Raw genomic sequence first — 18,076 nt, forward strand, 5'->3', positions numbered from 1 at the left:
GAGAGGAATAAACTGAGTTTTAATCTGTTGTCCATTGTGTGATGTAAAGGAGTGAGTTGAGCCTTATCGTCCAAAGGCAATGCAAATTAATTCAACATTTCTGAACACTCACCCTCCACCCAACAAATCTGTTTCCCAATGTCAGGGATTGGTGTAACTATAAATCCTTGTTTTTGCTCAGCCCAAACATGAAGTCAGTCACTGTGTTCTAATCTCGATATATCTCAATTTTGCCCCCTTTTTCCTGTGCTTACTGCCTCTGCTTGTTAGGTTTCTCATCCATAAGTATCTCATTCTTGCCTGAGTAATACAATAGTGTGTTATATCCCCAGGGCTTAGGATAGCAGCTGGTGCATAATAATACCTTAATAGTACTTGAATACAAAGTCGGGGCTGGGGAGGCAGACAAATCATTACATTCGGATGATGAGTTCTATGGAATAGGGAATACTGCCACAGGATTACTGAGGTACTCAGCTGATGAGGACCCCAGAAGGGTCACAATAAAAAGAACCTTGATTATGCTGTACACCTTAAACTTATACAGTGCCGAACGTCAATTATATCTCAAAACTGGAAGAAAGGGGAATTCCCTGGCGGTCCAGTGGTTAGGACTCTGCACTTGCACTGCAGAGGGCACAGGTTCAATCCTTGGTTAGGGAACTAAGATCCCACAAGCCGCTTGGCATGGCCCAAAAAAACTGGAAGAAAAAAACTTAAAAAAAAAAAAAACCTTGAGAAGTGTCTTATATTCAATTAAAATATTTACTTACTTACTATATGCAAGGTACTACAGTAAACACAACAAAGACACAGGACTTACACCATAGAGTTCATGATTTGATGTGCTAGACAGTCTCACCTGCCCAAATTGTCTAATCAACATAAATACTTGAATGTCCAAAATTCACCTCCGTAGAACAGTGAACTCCTGATTCCCTATTCCAACCATCATCTAATTACACATACATGCTCCAGTCACAGTATTCACAACATCAGTTAATAGCAACTCTATTTTTCCAGTTGTTCTGAACAAAAATATCGGTGTCATCCTTCACATTTTTTTCCTAACCATCCACATCCAATCCATCCTGTTGTCTCTACCTTATGAAATGAATTCAGAACATGACCACTTCTCACTCTCTCTGCTGCTATGACTACTGCAGTAGTATCATGACTAATCTCCCAGCTTCTGCCTGAGACCATACTTCCAACAGTCTCTTCTCAACAAAGAAGCTTGATGGTCCTCAGGGAAGGTCCTGGCTGTAGATGATTAGACAGAAAGAAAGATTACATAATGATGATGATGACGAAGAAATGGAGGAAGGGGTGAGGAAGGGGAGGGGAAAAATGGGGGGGAGAAGAATTAGGAGAATAAGAATAAGATAGATAGATAGATAGGTAGATAGATAGATAGATAGATAGATAAATGGAGATGTAAAACCATGAGACTGGATAAGATCACCAAGGCCATGACTGCAAATGAAGACCAGATCTAGGACCAGGCTTTGGGACACCCCAACATTAAGAAATTGGAGAAAAAAGTGGAAACCAATAAGCAGAGACTGAGAAGTAGTAGCCAGTGAGGTAGGAGGAAAACCAGGAGAGTGTGGCATACTGGAAGCCAAGAGAGGAAGGTGTTTCAAGAAGAAAGTGATCAACTGCATGAAAAGTTGCCAATCCGCCAAGTAAGATGAGGACTCAGAGTTGATCATTAGATTTAACAACACAGAGATCATTCATAGCCTTGAGAAGAACAGACTAAGGTCAGAGATGGAGGTAAAGGCATAACTGGAGTGGATCCAAGACAGAGAGTAAGAGCAACTGGTGATAGCAAGTGTAATCAACTGCTTTAGGGAGTTTTGTTCCACAGAGGTGCAGAAAAATGAGGAGATAGCATCAAGAGGGCTTTTTAAAGGTAGGACATATAGCTTGTTGGATGTTGATGGAAAAGATCCAGTCAACAGGAATAAACTGATCATACAGGAGAGAAAGGGGGAACTGCTAGAGCAATGTCATGGTGCAGAAGTAACAGAATAGGATGGAGTCCCCAGGCTCAGGGGTTGGCCTTGGCTAAAATCAGTAATCAGTAATGAGGAGGGACTTGGTGTATCATGAAAAGAACAGTTTCCCTACAATTAAGAAAACAGGGCAAATACTTAAAGGGGTGAATGAGGAACTGGGAAGGATCGTGGCTGGGGGGGAGGGCTGCTACAGAGAGCCAAAGCCAGAGATGAAGAGGAATGCTGGAAGTTACCATGGCAAGAGGTTGTTTTAGGGCCTAAGAAGTCAGTAGCAGCATGTGAGCCCAGGTGGGCAAAAAAAAAATAGTTGAAGTTGGTGATCACATGTGTGAAGCAGGTGTTCTTGCAATATAGGTGAAGATATGTCAGAAAAAGCTCTAGATACACAGAGCATGAAGAGGATGGGGCTTGAGACTGAGAAAGAGGTCAGATGTGGCATCCTAGTGTCCATCCAGAGACGAGGGATGTCTGGGGGTAGATGGAGAGAACTGGGAAACAGAAAGACAAAGAGGCTGCCCTGAGTGGATGGAAGGGACCTCTGTTTTGGACACCTCATTTCTCTCAGAAGGTGACACGTCTGCACTTCCACCTTCTGACCTACCACAGAGGAGCCAAAAGCTGCAGTAAGGGCAGGAAGTGCTGTAGCTTCCTCGTGGTATGGTATGGGGGACTGTGGGATGCCCCTGCCTCACTGATTCCTAAGGAAATCCAGGATGGCTCAACATACCATCAAACCAGGAGGTGGGGCAGGACTCTTCCTCTGATAGGACCCAGCACTTAGCACAATGTGCCCCGCTAGCAGGATGCAGAAAAGCCAGGATGCAAAGAACCATGACTGTGCCCCTCCTCTGAAGGGTGATTCTGTGCCTAACACATGGGAGTTCAGGCCCTGCTGTGGCCCCCCAAGGTGAGGAGGCACGAGGCCCAGGCCTGCTGAGCCACACCCTCCAGTGTTTTCCTAAAGCATCCCCAAAGATCATAGGAGGTCTTGTGGCAGGCACATCCTCCGTGCCTGGTGGGAGCTGGGCAGAGAGCCACAGAGCAAGGAGAGGAGAGGGAGGCCCGGAATGAAGGGAATTGACTCAGAAGGGTCACAGCAGCGTCACGTGGGAAGCTGAGGTTAATGTGCACACATCCTGGCTTAGGTGGAGCGGGTCCTTCCCATGTATCCTACCTGCCATGTGCCAGCATTGGCTTTTGCTGCTGACCAAGTTTTGCAACAAAGGGCTAGGGGCAGAGAGATGAGCTGGAACCAAGACCTTCAGGATTCTCAGTTCTCAGCAAAATCAAGAGCTGAGAGAAGACAGGGTCAGAGCCTATGATTCATGCAGGATGTGGTAGAAGGATGAAGCCTTGCTCATCCCATCCTATAGCCCTAGCACAAGCCCCACCTTCCAGCTCCCCCTCGGCTCAAGAAGTAAAATCAGAATGAAAACTCTCACGGCAGGGAACAAAATCAGGTATTCACTACTCCAGAACTGCTGGTAGATGCTAGGGATATAGCAATGTTTGCCTGGGAACTCTGGAGTTCGCCTCTGCCCTCTGAGATACCATACGGTCATGGCGAATGGCTCTGACCTTCTGGAGCCCTTCTCTTGGTCTCTGTAGAGATAATTTAAGAATTCTACAGGGCTTCCGTGGTGGCGCAGTGGTTGAGAGTCCACCTGCCGATGCAGGGGACGCAGGTTCGTGCCCCGGTCCGGGAGGATCCCACATGCCACGGAGCGGCTGGGCCCGTGAGCTCTGGCCGCTGAGCCTGCGCGTCTGGAGCCTATGCTCCGCAACGGGAGAGGCCACAGCAGTGAGAGGCCCGCATACCGCAAAAAAAAAAAAAAAAGAAAAAAAGAAAAAGAAAAAAAAAGAAAAAGAATTCTACAGAGAGCGTTTCAGGCAACTGAGTTCCTGCTGTGCAGGAGAATGGCTTCTCCACAAAATCACTTCTCTTGTTAAACACTAAGTCCCAGCAAATAGGGACAGTGGCTGCTTTGTTACTGTACCTCCTCACTGCAGCCCACACAGGGAGGGCAACAAACACAGGATAGGCACAGGAGTAAAGCCCAAGGGGATGCTGCTTCCTGCACCTGTGAAAGCCTCTCACGGGAGAGCCTCTGCTCTTCACCATTCATCCAAAGCCTGTTGCTCCACCTGCTCCATGGCACAGGCCTGGGCTGTCGTAGAATGAAGGACAAGAGCGGTTCCTGTGTCTACGGCAGGGACAGGAAATAAGGGAGGACAGCTGTGAGTGTGGGTGGGGATATGCGGAATGAGCACAAGGCAGGCACGTAAGGTGCTGAGGGGACGCAGGGGACCAGATGCCTAACGGGGCTTGTACAGGACTGTCCATTCCCATGCGCAGAGACAGTGAGGCCAGGACCCTGAATACTTGACCTGGATGAGAGCATGGGGAGGAAAGAGGGGGCCTGAAGGAGATCTCTGTTTCCAGAAGAAGGGGTGCATGCTGCCAACTGCCCCCCCTTTCCCGCCTTGGCCCCCTCCTCCACTGTAACTTCTCTGGGTCCACAGCCAGGCAAAGAGCACATTGGGGGCTTTCCAGAGCGTATCATTCCCAAGGTCAAGCCCCACACAGAGGCCTCAGGGGCAGGGCCCTGGGCAGGCAGCCGGACACATGGGAATCCAGACGGTGGGAAGGGAAAAGGAGCCAATCTCTTGCAGTAAATAGTGCTGGCAGCTGGGGCGCATCAGGGGAGAGGGTCAGGGGAAAGTGAGAGGCCAGAGCAGAGTCTCACACACAGTCAAAGACACATGTGTACAGACACCTAGCCACACAGACACATACACAGGAGGACATAAAGTCAACAGTGCCACTCAGAAGCTAACTCAGTACCCAGAGACATGTTCAGGAAACACACCTACATAGACTCATGAACACCCTGAGTCAGACATGCCCCAGCAGACTCTGGCACCACACACATGCAGACAGACACAGCCCGTCTTGCAGGCCCACAAACACAAATGCATTCCCAATCCATCCTTCCCAGCCTTTCTCCCTGATAAAACTTCTAGGCCACCTCAGCCCAGGCCTGTTTATCCACCTCTAAACTCTGGTTTGTAGTTTCTGTCCCATTGCCTGTCCTTTAATAAGGACAGTCTTGGATCCACGCCCACACCCCTGGTCTCAACAACTAGGCTGTGTGCTTTTAAAGGAACGCCACGGTCAGCAAATGAGTCCCCTGCCCTCTTCAGCAGCCCCGTCCTTCACCTGCACTCCCATCCGTACCCCCGGGAGCGTCCCCAGTTTACTGCAGGCTCCTGATCCTCAGTCTCTCTGATGCAGCAGAAACAGAATCTAAAGGAAGAGTAAACCAGACAGACCTACTCTGTCAAAATCCCCCTCAGGAAACTGTGAAGAACCAGCTCCTGACTCCTCAGGAAGGACCCCTTGATACAGGGCATGACCACATGTGTCGCTCTACCCCAAACTTCAACTGCAGTCCGTGCCTTTCAACCCTAACCCTAATCTCAACTCCAACCCCATTCACAAACAACTCTAAAGCCAGTCCTTCAAGTGAGACCCTCAGAATAACTGTACCTCATAAAGGTAATGCTGGTGGGTATTACCCAAAAAACGTCTACATGACCAGGTAAGTTCGGGATAGAAAACTGCGATGTTCCCTATCCCCAGTAGCTAGATGCCGACTTCCCTCTAGTCGATCGCAGCTTCAGGGATCATATAGCCATTTATAACTCTCAAGTGCAGAGGCCAGAAAATGTCCAAAACCTCTCGTCTAAACCAGATCAATATCACACAATATGCATAAGGTTAAGTCCCTCTCCAGACTATCTTAGAAGCTTAAAACTGACCCCCAACACAAAATTTATCTCCTTGACCCATTTTGATCCCAATTTTAAACTCAAACAGTACCCTACTCCAACACTAACACAAACCTAATCTAAGATGCACTAGCTCTTTTTTTTTTTAAGATCGAGTTAGCTTTATTGAACAGTTCATGAATTGGGCAGCATCCCGTTTAGCAAGTAGAGGGGAGCTCTAAAAGGCTATAGAAAAAGAGAGGTTTTTAAGAGTATGACAAGGGGGCTTCCCGGGTGGCACAGTTGTTGAGAGTCCACCTGCCAATTCAGGGGACACGGGTTCGTGTCCCGGTCCGGGAGGATCCCACATGCCACGGAGCGGCTGGGCCCATGATCCATGGCCGCTGAGCCTGCGTGTAAAGAGCCTGTGCTCCACAACGGGAGAGGCCACAGTGGCGAGAGGCCTGCGTACCAAAAAAAAAAAAAAGAGTATGACAAGGAAGTCAAAAACAAAAAAAGATTATTTCAGGGTTAGGTAATCTATCTATAGGGGATGAAGGAGATCTATGTGCCAGGTTACCTCATCTTCCTTTGGGGGATGGAAAGGATTACCTCACTGGTGCAGACCAGAAATTTCCACACTGATCAGTTTGGATTACATTCTTGGAGAAGGTTGTAACTGCAATAAGGTCAGGTATTAAGTCTTCCTTTTAGCACAAGTGATTCCATTTTGGGCCTGTCATTGCCTTTTTAACAGGGAAATGGTGCCAGATCAACTCAGATAGGACATCCCTACTCCACCCACACTTCAGAGCGCTGGAAAAGAAAGCAGACTTTTATAGAATCTTTCAATTCTCACCATGTAGATAAGCAGATTCTCCAGCTACTGGTGAGATCTACAAGATGCACTAGCTCTTATCAACAGGAACCATAAACACAATTCCAAATCCTACTTTAACATCATCATGATTCCAGCCCCATGCTTACCACTACCTACCTCCAATTCGTAACCACTATGTCAGTGCTGTTCCAAGCATAGCCCTAATTCTAACCCTGTCCCGAGGTAGCCACACATCGAGTAACGTCTGCAACTACGCTGGGCACACAGATATCACACACTTATGAAGGTAATGGGTCATCTGCAGTCCAGGAAGCAGTAGCTCCCTCAGTAACAGCTGCACAGTCATCAGGGCAGCTTGTCCCTGGCGGGCTCAGTGCTCAGCTGGGAACCCAGGAGCACCAAGGCACCCAGGCCCTTTGACCCTTGTTACACATACAAGCATACAGGGGCCCAGCTCACCCCAAGCCCTGTTCTAGCACAGCTTCTCAGCTGAAATTCCTGCTCCTGCCTGCCAAGCTGGGAGCTTCTGTTGCCCTGAAAACCCCACCAGGCAGGAACAAATGGGCCCAGGGCCTGGAGCTGAAGGGAATGTGGCCTCTTCCCAATATGGGCAATTCCCGACTCCTGCAACACCCGCACCTGGAACCTCTATCCCAGAGCCTGGCCCAGGTGCCCGTCCTAAAGAGGTAGTGGGTCTGCCGACACTGGGGGTGAGTAGGGGTGGATTAGCACACCTCCTCTCCCCGGCTCCAGGGTCTCAATCTGGCGTTAGGGTGTGTTCACTCTGTGCTCATCAGCAGAGGTAAAGCTGAAGTGAGCCACGTGCACCTCCCTCACCTCTCACCCTCGGCACCAGGACCTCCGGTGTAGCATTCCTCTGTACCTCGCCCACCACAGAGACTGTCAAACACTACCTAGGCTCTCTCAAGAGTTCACACCAAGGCAAAGCCTTCACCCAACAGACTGGAACACTTAGGTGGATACTCACAGGTCAGATGTGTAGCTATCCGAGTCTCTGCGTCCCCTTCCTTACCGTCTACATGCCGGCTGGCCTGAGGACTAAGAAAGGGGCTTGGTTCAGGGCTGCAAGCTCCAGACCCCTACACCAAACTTAAGGTGGGGTGGGACTGTGAGGTGAGACGAGCCCAAGGCAGCAACCGAGGGCAGAGGAATGGCTAGATGACAGACCTGGGGCCCCAGAGAAGGATAAGGATAACAACTCCTCTCACCATCTCAGGTCCTTTCCTGGAGACTGCATCTACATCTAAGCTGAACTTCCTTCCAGGTTCTCTTGGTGCCTCCCTCTCATGCCCCCACCTCCATAGGCTCAGACACCTGCACCCTAGTGTATGGCAGGGATTTTCTGTCATCTTCCTGCTTTGAGAGTAGCTATTTCTAGCCCTGACTTTATGTCCAGCCAGGTATCTACCTCCGGCAAAGTCCCCACTCTTTCCTTCCCTTCCTTTAGGGCCCCTAACTTAGGTTCTAAGCCTCAGGAGCAAGTAAGGAGGTCCCAATACCTCCAGTATGGAACATTTCCCTGAGGCCAGTCTACCACTACAGGCTCAAGTTCAGAGGTAGGGACTTAGGGTAGATCCTAGGAAGAGCTTCCCAAATTGAGGAAAGGCAGTTGAGGATGGGACCTAAAGGGGCTGTGGACACCATCTAACAAACAAGAGGCCCTCATGATGGCATAAACAAGGGGAATGGGGCAATAAGTCCTGGGAGAGAGAAGGAACCTGAGATTTTAGAAGAGGAAACTTCATAGTCCCCATGTCTTCCCTGTCATGTTCTCCCTTTTTCCACAAGCTGTGCCAGGGCAGAAAGTCCTCCCCTCAGGAAGATCGGGGGTACATCATCCCAGCTTCCTCTTCCCCCAGACCACCTCTGTTCCCTTCCACTGGCTCTGTGCCCATCTGGAATTTGGGATGGGGAGCCAAATAGGCCCAGGTGGCTCTCCCAGCCCCACCCTACCAAATTCTTGGAAGTACCTGGACAGCTTGGTAAAAATACAGATAAATATATACAGCTTGGTAAAAATACAGATCCTTTGGCCCTATTCTGAGATTCTGTTTAAGATGGTCTGGGGTGCTGCCTCTAATTCTGTATTTTTAATAAGCTCCTTGAGTGATTCTGAAGTGCAGCCAAGTTTGGAAACAGTGTAAACAATCTAATACGATATGACTCTGGAATCATATACATGTCCCCTGAAGCCCATGCTATCCCACCTCTCTGGGAACTCTTCAGAGATAGGCTGTTCACTACTTACTTAGCCACTTCCACAAAAGGTAGGGCAGGTGTGGAAGGGGAGATTTTAGAGATGGGAATTAAAAGCTTTCTCATGCCAGGATTTGCCATAAGACCAGGTAAAAGACGCAAGAAATCTTATCTCCTTGTTTTTTCCTGGTCCTGTTCCAGGAATGCCAGCCTCTTGCCAACTGGGGCACTCCCTGCCCTGCTTAAGGTCTCAGCCTATTGTAAAACCGCAGACTCAAGATCTCAATTATCTCTCTTCTAATTCACTCAGATTCCAGCCCCTCTGTTCTGTGGGCCTTGGGAAGACCCATACCACATCCTCATCCCCATCCCAACAATATCCCCATCTCCAATCCCCATCCCCTCTGCATCCCATCCTTCCCCAACAGCAACACCCCTATTATGGGCACAATCTTTCTATCACTATCTTATACCTGGCCCATGCTGTCCTGACTGCATCCCTCCCAATCTGTCCTCTCTATATCTCTCTATGGTCTCCCATTTCCATAAAGCTGGGATGAGCCTGGGGGTGAGGGGCATGCTGGGTTTAGCACTCTGGGAACGAGATAGATTTCCTAGTCCTAACCTGGTGATCACAACTCTGAGGTTCTACACTAGTTTTAAATATAGATTCTAAGTCAAGATGTGATAATCCTCACACACTACACCCCAGCATAAATTCCAAATGGAGGGCTTCCCTGGTGGCACAGTGGTTAAGAATCCGCCTGCCAATGCAGGGGACACAGGTCCAAGCCCTGGTCCAGGAAGATCCCACTTGCCTCAGAGCAACTAAGCCTGTGTGCCACAACTACTGAGCCTGCGCTCTAAAGCCCATGAGCCACAACTACTGAGCCCGCGTGCCACAACTATTGAAGCCTGCGTGCCTAGAGCACATGCTCCACAACAAAAGAAGCCACCACAATGAGAAGCCCATGCACTACAACAAAGAGTAGCCCCCACTCGCTGTAACTAAAGAAAGCCTGCGCAGCAACAAAGACCCAATGAAGCCAAAAATAAATAAATAAATAATTTTTTTAAAATTCCAAATGGATAAAAGATTTAAAATGTTAGAAATTAAATACAGGAATGACAGCATGCAAAATGTCAGACTAGAAAGCTCTAGGGTCAGTCCCTCCACCGAAGCAACCGCTGAGCTGAAAAGAGCAATTGGAATCACCTATTTCAGAGTTCTGGAACCTAACTGGGCACATAACAATCAGGAGAGTGCTTGATGAAGGCAGAGGATGTTGATCTTTCATAAGAGAACATCATGCATAAACTATCTACCAGTCAATGCTGTGGGGACGGCAGCCCACATTCCCGGAGTGGCTGGCTGGTGGCAGAGAAGCTTGTCCTCCAAATATTGGGGGTTTTACCTTTTGGTTGGTCTGGGGGTTCCCTGAGAGATAGGTGCAGACGCTTGCCTTGTTTTTAGCCCTCCTGGGCTGCAGTAGCTTTCACAGTGGTATATATCAGAATATTTAAGGGGACATAACTCTTTTGTGGGAGAGGGAGGGAGAAATCTTTATCAGGTCATTGGCTGACCACAGAAGTAGGAGAACAGAAACCTCAGAGACCACACACAACAAAGAATACACTTGTCAAAACTTATTTGGAAAAGTCAAAATGGACAGCTACAGCCCTTAACAAGTAAATATCTGAAACCCCTAAGGAGCAGAAGAATCAGATTTCCGAAGACACCACATTTTAATACTCAGAATGTATAGTTCTCAACAAAAAATTAACAAAGCATACAAAGAAAGAGGGAAGTATGACCCATTCACAGGAAAAAAAAGAAGTTGACAAAAACCATCCCTAAGGAAGCCCACACATTGGACATATTAGGTGAAGACTTTAAATTAACTGTCTTAAATATGCTCAAAGAGCTGAAGGAAACCATGCGCAAACAACTAAATTCTAGAGCCAAAAATACAATAACCAAAGTGAAAAAATTCACTGAGGGAGTTCAACAACAAATTTGAGAAGGCAGAAGAAAGAATCAGCATACCTGAAGATAAGGCAATTAAAGTTATTGAGTCTGAGAAGCAGGATAAAAAGATAAAGAAAAATGAACAAAGTCTGAGAGACCTATGGGATATCATCTAACATACCTCACCACAAGAGTCCCATGAGAGAGAGAACAGAGCAGAAAAAAAGTATTTGAAGAAATAATGGCTGATACTCAAATCTGATGAAGGCATGAATATACATATCCAAGAAGTTCAAAAAATTCTAAGCAGAATAAACTCAAAGAGATCCATACCAAAACACATTATAGCCAATTTGTTGAAACCCAAAGATAATCTTGAAATTTTGAAAGCAGCAAGAGAGAAGTGACTTACTACATACAAGGTATTCTCAGTAATATTAACAGTTGATTTCTTCTCTGAAACTATGGAGGCCAGAAAGCAGTGGGATGATATATTTAAAATCTTGAAAGAAAAAACTATCAAACAAGAATTCTGTATCTGGAAAAACCATCCTTCAAGAATTAAGGAAAAATTAAGACATTTCCAGATAAACAAAAGTATAGGAAGTTCATTACCAGTAGACTTGCCTATGAGAAATTCTAAAGGGAATCCTTCAGGATGAAAGGACGGGACAATAAATGGTAACTTGAAGCAATACAAAAAAAATAAAGACCTCTGACAAAGATAACAACATAGGTAAATATAAAAGATAGTATATTATATTTTTGGTTTATAACTCCTCTCTTTTTCTTCTGAGAATTAAAAGGCATAAATAATAATTATAAATTGATGTTAAGGGGTACACAATATATAAAGATGTAATCTGTGACAATAACAATATAAAGGAGGTAGAACTAAGATGTATAGGAGCAGAGTAATATTTGTTTGTACTATTGGAACAAAGTTGGTATTATTCAAACTTGGGCTTCCCTGGTGGTGCAGTGGTTGAGAGTCCGCCTGCCGATGCAGGGGACATGGGTTCATGCCCTGGTCTGGGAAGATCCCACATGCCATGGAGTGGCTGGGCCCATGAGCCATGGCCGCTGAGCCTGCGTGTCCGGAGCCTGTGCTCCACAACAGGAGAAGCCACAACAGTGAGAGGCCCACATACCGCAAAAAAAAAAAAAACTAGATTATTATAAGTTTAAGATGCTAATTGTAATCTCCAAGGTAACTACTAAGAAAATAACTTAAAAAATACAGAAAAGGAAAAAGAAGGGAATCAAAATGGTACACTAAAAAAATCAACTGAATACAAAGAAAGGCAGTAATGGAGGAAATGAGGAACAAAATCATATAAGACATACAGAAAACAAATAGCTAAATGACAGAAATAAATCCTTCCTTATAAGTGATTTAAATAAATGAGTCATGAGTATGAAATGTACAGTGTCAATATAATCAATAATTATGTATTATTTTGTATGGTGACAGATGGTAACTAGACTTATTGTGGTGATCATTTTGAAATGTATAGAAATAGTTCCTGCACCAAGAACTAACATAGTGTTGTAGTCAGTTGTAATTCAGAAACAAACTCATAGAAAAAGAGACTGGATTTGTGATTACCAGAGGTGGGGGTGTGGGAAGGGGGGATTGGATGAGGGTATTCAAAAAGTACAAAATTTCAGTTATAAGTACTAGGGATGTGATGTACAACATAATTATATTAATTATAATTATATTAACTATGTTGTACATCACAAAACTGCATTAACACTACTATATTTTGTATATAAAAGTTGTTAAGAGTAAATCCTAAGAGTTCTCATCACAAAGAAAAAAAATTTTTTCTATTTCTTTAATTTTGGATCTATATGAGATGATGGGTATCTACTAAACTATTTGTGGTAATCATTTCATGATGTAAGTCATTATGCTGTATACCTTAAACTTCTATAGTGCTGTATGTCAATTATATCTCAGTGAAACTGGAAGAAAAAAAACATGAAAAAATAAAGTAAATGAGTTCAACTCTTTAATTAAAAGGCAGAGATTATCAGAATGGATTTTTTAAAAAAGCATGATCCATCTATATGCTATCTATAAGAGACTAACTTGAGATACAAATACAGAGCTTTAAAGTAAAAGGATGGAAAAAAATATCCCATGCAACCAGTGACCAAAAGAGAGCTGTGGTAGCTATATTACTGTCAGACAAAATACACTTTTTGTCAAAAAAGGTTATAAGAGACCAAAAGGACATTATATATTGATAAAATGTTTGATACAGCAAGATACAACAATTATAAACAACTGACAGCCAAGCCTCATAATATATAAAGCAAAAATTGACAGAATCAAAGAGGAGAGTTGACAGTTCTACAATAATAGTTTTAGAATTTAATATCTCACTTTCAATAATGGATAGAGGGGCTTCCCCGGTGGCACAGTGGTTGAGAATCTGCCTGCCGATGAAGGGGACACGGGTTCATGCCCCAGTCCAGGAAGATCCCACATGCTGCGGAGCAGCTGGGCCCATGAACCATGGACACTGAGCCTGCACGTCCAGAGCCTGCGCTCTGCAATGGGAGAGGCCACAACAGTAAGAGGCCTGCATACCAAAAAGAAAAAATGATAATAATAATAGATAGAATAACCAGACAGAAGATCAAGAAGGAAATAGAGAACTTGAGCAACACTATAAATGAATTAGACCTAATAGATATACACACCAAAAACACTCTGCCCAACAACAGAATACGTATTCTTCTGAAGTTCATGTGGAACGTTCTCTAGGATAGACGATATGATAGGCCACAAAACAAGTTTAAATAAAATTTTAAGACTGAAATCATACAGAGTATCTTTTCTGATCACAATAGAATAAAACTAGGTATCAGAACAAAAGGAAACGTGAAAAATTCACAAATATATGGAAATTGAACAACACACTCAAACGATGCATCAAAGAAGAAATCACAAGGCAAATTAGAAAATACTATGAGACAAATGAAAACAAAAACATAATATACCAAAACTCCTGAGATCCAGTGAAAGCAGTGCTAACAGGAAAATTTATAGCTGTAAATGTCTACATTTTAAAAAGATTTCAGGGACTTCCCTGGTGGTCCAGTGGTAAAGAATCCACCTTAAAATGCAGCGGACAAAGGTTTGATCCCTGGTCAGGGAACTAAGATCCCACATGCCACAGGGCTACTGAGCTTGCGCACCTCAACTAGAGCCCGCGCACCACAACTACAGTGCTCACTCACCCTGGAGCCTGTGAGCCACAACTAGAGAGAGAAAAACCCACACACCACAATTAGAGAGAAGCCTGCACACCACAATTAAGATCCTGAATGCCACAACTAAGACCCAATGCAGCAAAAAAATAAAATAAATAAATAAATAATAAATAAATAAATCTTTTTAAAAAAGAAAGAAAATACTTTGAGACAAATGAAAACAAAAACATAATATACTGAAACTTTTGAGATTCAGTGGAAGCAGTGCTACAAGGAAAATTTATAGCTGTAAATGTCTACATTTAAAAAGAAGATTTCAGGTACTTCCGTGGTGGTCCAGTGGTAAAGAATCCACCTTCCAAGGCAGGGGATTTGGGTTCAATTCCCTGGTCAGGGAACTAAGATCCCACATGCCACAGGTCAACTAAGCCCATGCGCCACAACTACTGAGCTCATGCACCTCAACGAGAGAGTCCACCTGCCACAAACCACAGAGCCCACATGCTCTGGACCCTGAGTGCCACAACTACAGAGCCCACATGCCCTGGAGCCTGTACACCACAAGCCAGAGACAGAAAACCCACACGCCACAACTAGAGAGAAGCCTGAGCTTGTGAGCCTCAACGAGAGAGTCCACCTGCCACAAACCACAGAGCCCACATGCTCTGGACCCCGAGTGCCACAACTACAGAGCCCACGTGCCCTGGAGCCTGTACACCACAAGCCAGAGACAGAAAACCCACACGTCACAACTAAAGAGAAGCCTGAGCTCGTGAGCCTCAACAAGAGAGTCCGCGCGCCACAAACCACAGAGCCCACATGCTCTGGACCCCGAGTGCCACAACTACAGAGCCCACATGCCCTGGAGCCTGCACACCACAAGCAAGAGAGAGAAAACCCACACGCCACAACTAGAGAGAAGCCTGCGCACTGCAATGAAAAGCCCAAGCTGCAACAAAAAGATCCTGCACGCCTCAGCAAAGACCCTGTGTGCCACAACTAAGACCCAAAGCAGCCAAATGAATAAATAAATAAATAGATAGATAGATAAATAAACAAAAAGATTTCAAACCAATAACCTAACTGTACACTTTAAGAGACTAGAAAAAGTCAATAAAACCAAACCCAAAAATAGCAGAAAGAAGGAACTAATACAGATTAAAGCAGCGACAAATGAGATAGAGAATACAAAAAAGAGAAAAATCAACAAAACAAAAAGATGGTTCTTTGAAAAGATCAACAAAACTGACACACTTGAGATTAGACTGACTAAGGAAAAAGAAAGAAGATTCAAATTAGTAAAATCAGAAATGAAACTGGGGGCATTACTACAATTTCATAGACTTGAAATGTGTTATTAGAGGATACTATGAACAACTGTACATCAACAAATTGAGTAATCTAGATGAAATGGATAAAGTTCAGAAACACAAAAATTATCAAAACTTACTCAAGAATAAATAGAAAATCTAAATAGATCTATAAAAAGTAAGGAGATTGAATCAGTAATGAAAACATCCCAACAAAGAAAAACCCAGGACCAGATGATTTCACTAGTGAATTCTACCAAATATATTTTTTCTTCCAAACATTTAAAGAAGAATTAGCATCAATCCTTCTCAAACTCTTCCAAAAAATTGAAGGGGAGGAAACATTCCCTAACTCATTTTATGAGGGCAGCATTACCCTGATACCAAAGCCAGACAAGGACACTACAAGAAAGTAAAAGTACAGGTCAATATCCCTGATGAACATAGATGTAAAAAGTCTCAACAAGATACTAGCAAACCAAAGTCAACAGGAGATTAAAAGAGTCATACATGGCAATCAAGTGGATTTATTCCAGGGATATGAGGATGGTTCAACATCCACAAATCAATCAATGCGATACATCACATTAACAAACTGAAGAATAAAAATCATATGATCATCTCAATAGATGGAGAAAAAGCATTTGACAAGTTTTAACACCAATTTATGATAAAAACTCTCAATAAAGTGGGTATAGAAGGAACGTACTTCAACATAATAAAAGCCATGTATGACAAGCCTTCAGCTAACATCATACTCAAATGTGAAAAGCTGAAAGCTTTTCTCATACGATTAAGAACAAAAGATGAGTGTTTATTATCACCACTTCTATTCAACTTAGGACTAGAAGTCTTAGCCAGAGCAATTAGGCAAGAAAACTTATATATGTACATAAAATCCCAAAGACTTCACCAAAAAACTCTTAGAACTAAGAAACAAATTCAGTAAATTTGCAGAATACAAAATCAACATACAAAAACCAGTTGCATTTCTATATACTAACAGCAAACTATCTGGAAAAAAATTAAGAAACAATCCCATTTACAACAGCATCAATAACAATAAAATACTTAGGAATTTTTTTTTTTTTTTGCGGTATGCAGGCCTCTCACTGTTGTGGCCTCTCCCATTGTGGAGCACAGTCTCCGGACACGCAGGCTCAGCGGCCATGGCTCACAGGCCTAGCCGCTCCATGGCATGTGGGATATTCCCAGACTGGGGCACGAACCTGTGTCCCCTGCATTGGCAGGCAGACTCTCAACCACTGCACCACCAGGGAAGTCCCTTAGGAATAAATTTAAAGGAGGTGAAAGACCTATACACTGAAAACTGTAAGACACTGATGAAAGAAATTGAAGACACAAATAAATGGAAGGATATCCTGTGCTCTTGGATTGGCATATTAATATTGCTAAAATGTCCATAACTACTCAAAGTGATCTACAAATTCAATGCAATCACTATCAACATTCCAATTGCATTTTTTCACAGAAATAGAAAAAATCCTAAAATTCATGTAAAACCACAAAAGACCCCCAATAGCCAGAGTAATTTTGAGAAAGAAAAACCAAGGGGCTTCCCTGCTGGCGCAGTGGTTAAGAATCCACCGGCCAATGCAGGGGACATGGGTTTGAGCCCTGGCCCCAGAAGATCCCACATGCCACGGAGCAACCAAGCCCATGTGCCACAACTACTGAGCCTGTGCTCTAGAGCTCGCATGCCACAACTACTGAGCCCGTGTGCCACACTACTGAAGCCCACGCGCCTACATCCCGTGCTCTGCAACAAGAGAAGCCACTGCAATAAGAAGCCTGTGCACCACAACACAGAGTAGCCCTCACTCACCACAACCAGAGAAAGCCCACACACAGCAACAAAGACCCAATGCAGCCATAAATAAACATTAATTAATTTATTTTAAAAAGAAAAAGAAAAACCAAGCTGGAGGCATCATGCTTCCTGGTTTCACTATATTACTAAGCTATAGTAATCAAAACAGTATGGTACTGACATGAAAACAGACACATAGACCAGTGGAATAGATTACAGAGCCCAGAAATAAACCCATGCATATACGGTCAGCCAATCTTTGAAAGGGGATCAAGAGCACAAAATGCGGAAAGGATAGTCTTTTCAAAAAATGGTGTTGGGGCTTCCCTAGTGGCACAGTGGTTAGGAATCTGCCTGCTGATGCAGGGGACAGGGGTTCGATCCCTTGTCCAGGAAGATCCCACATGCTGTGGAGCAACTAAGCCCATGTGCCACAACTACTGAGCCTGTGTGCCACACCTACGGAAGCCCATGTGCCTAGAGCCCATGCTCTGCAACAAGAGAAGCCACTGCAAGGAGAAGCCTGTGCACCACAACAAAGAGTAGCCCCCACTCACTGCAACTAGACAAAGCCCATGCACAGCAATGAAGACCCAACTCAGCCAAAAAGAAAATAAATTAAATAAATTAAGAAAAAAAATGGTGTTGAAAAAAATGGATAGCCACGTGTACGAGAATGATACTGGACCCCTACTGTACACCACTCACAAAAATTCAAATTAAAAACTTAAATGTAAGACTTGAAACCATAAAACTCCTAGAAGAAAACACAGGAGAAAATCTCCTTGGCATCAGTCTTGGCAATGATATTTTTGGATATGACAACAAAGGCAGAAATAAACAAGTAGGAGTACATCAAACTAAAAAGCTTCTGTATACTCTTTC

General features: G+C 44.3%; 1 non-coding gene across 1 annotated transcript; it reads left to right on the top strand.

The window, feature by feature from the left end:
- Positions 1-590: 590 nt before the first annotated feature.
- On the top strand, positions 591-663 carry TRNAA-UGC (transfer RNA alanine (anticodon UGC)). The gene has a single exon. It is a non-coding gene; the product is annotated as a tRNA-Ala (tRNA).
- The last annotated feature ends 17,413 nt before the right edge of the window (positions 664-18,076 follow it).

The sequence above is a fragment of the Kogia breviceps genome, chromosome 8, assembly GCF_026419965.1.
Source record: "Kogia breviceps isolate mKogBre1 chromosome 8, mKogBre1 haplotype 1, whole genome shotgun sequence".
Classification (NCBI taxonomy): Eukaryota; Metazoa; Chordata; class Mammalia; order Artiodactyla; family Physeteridae; genus Kogia; species Kogia breviceps.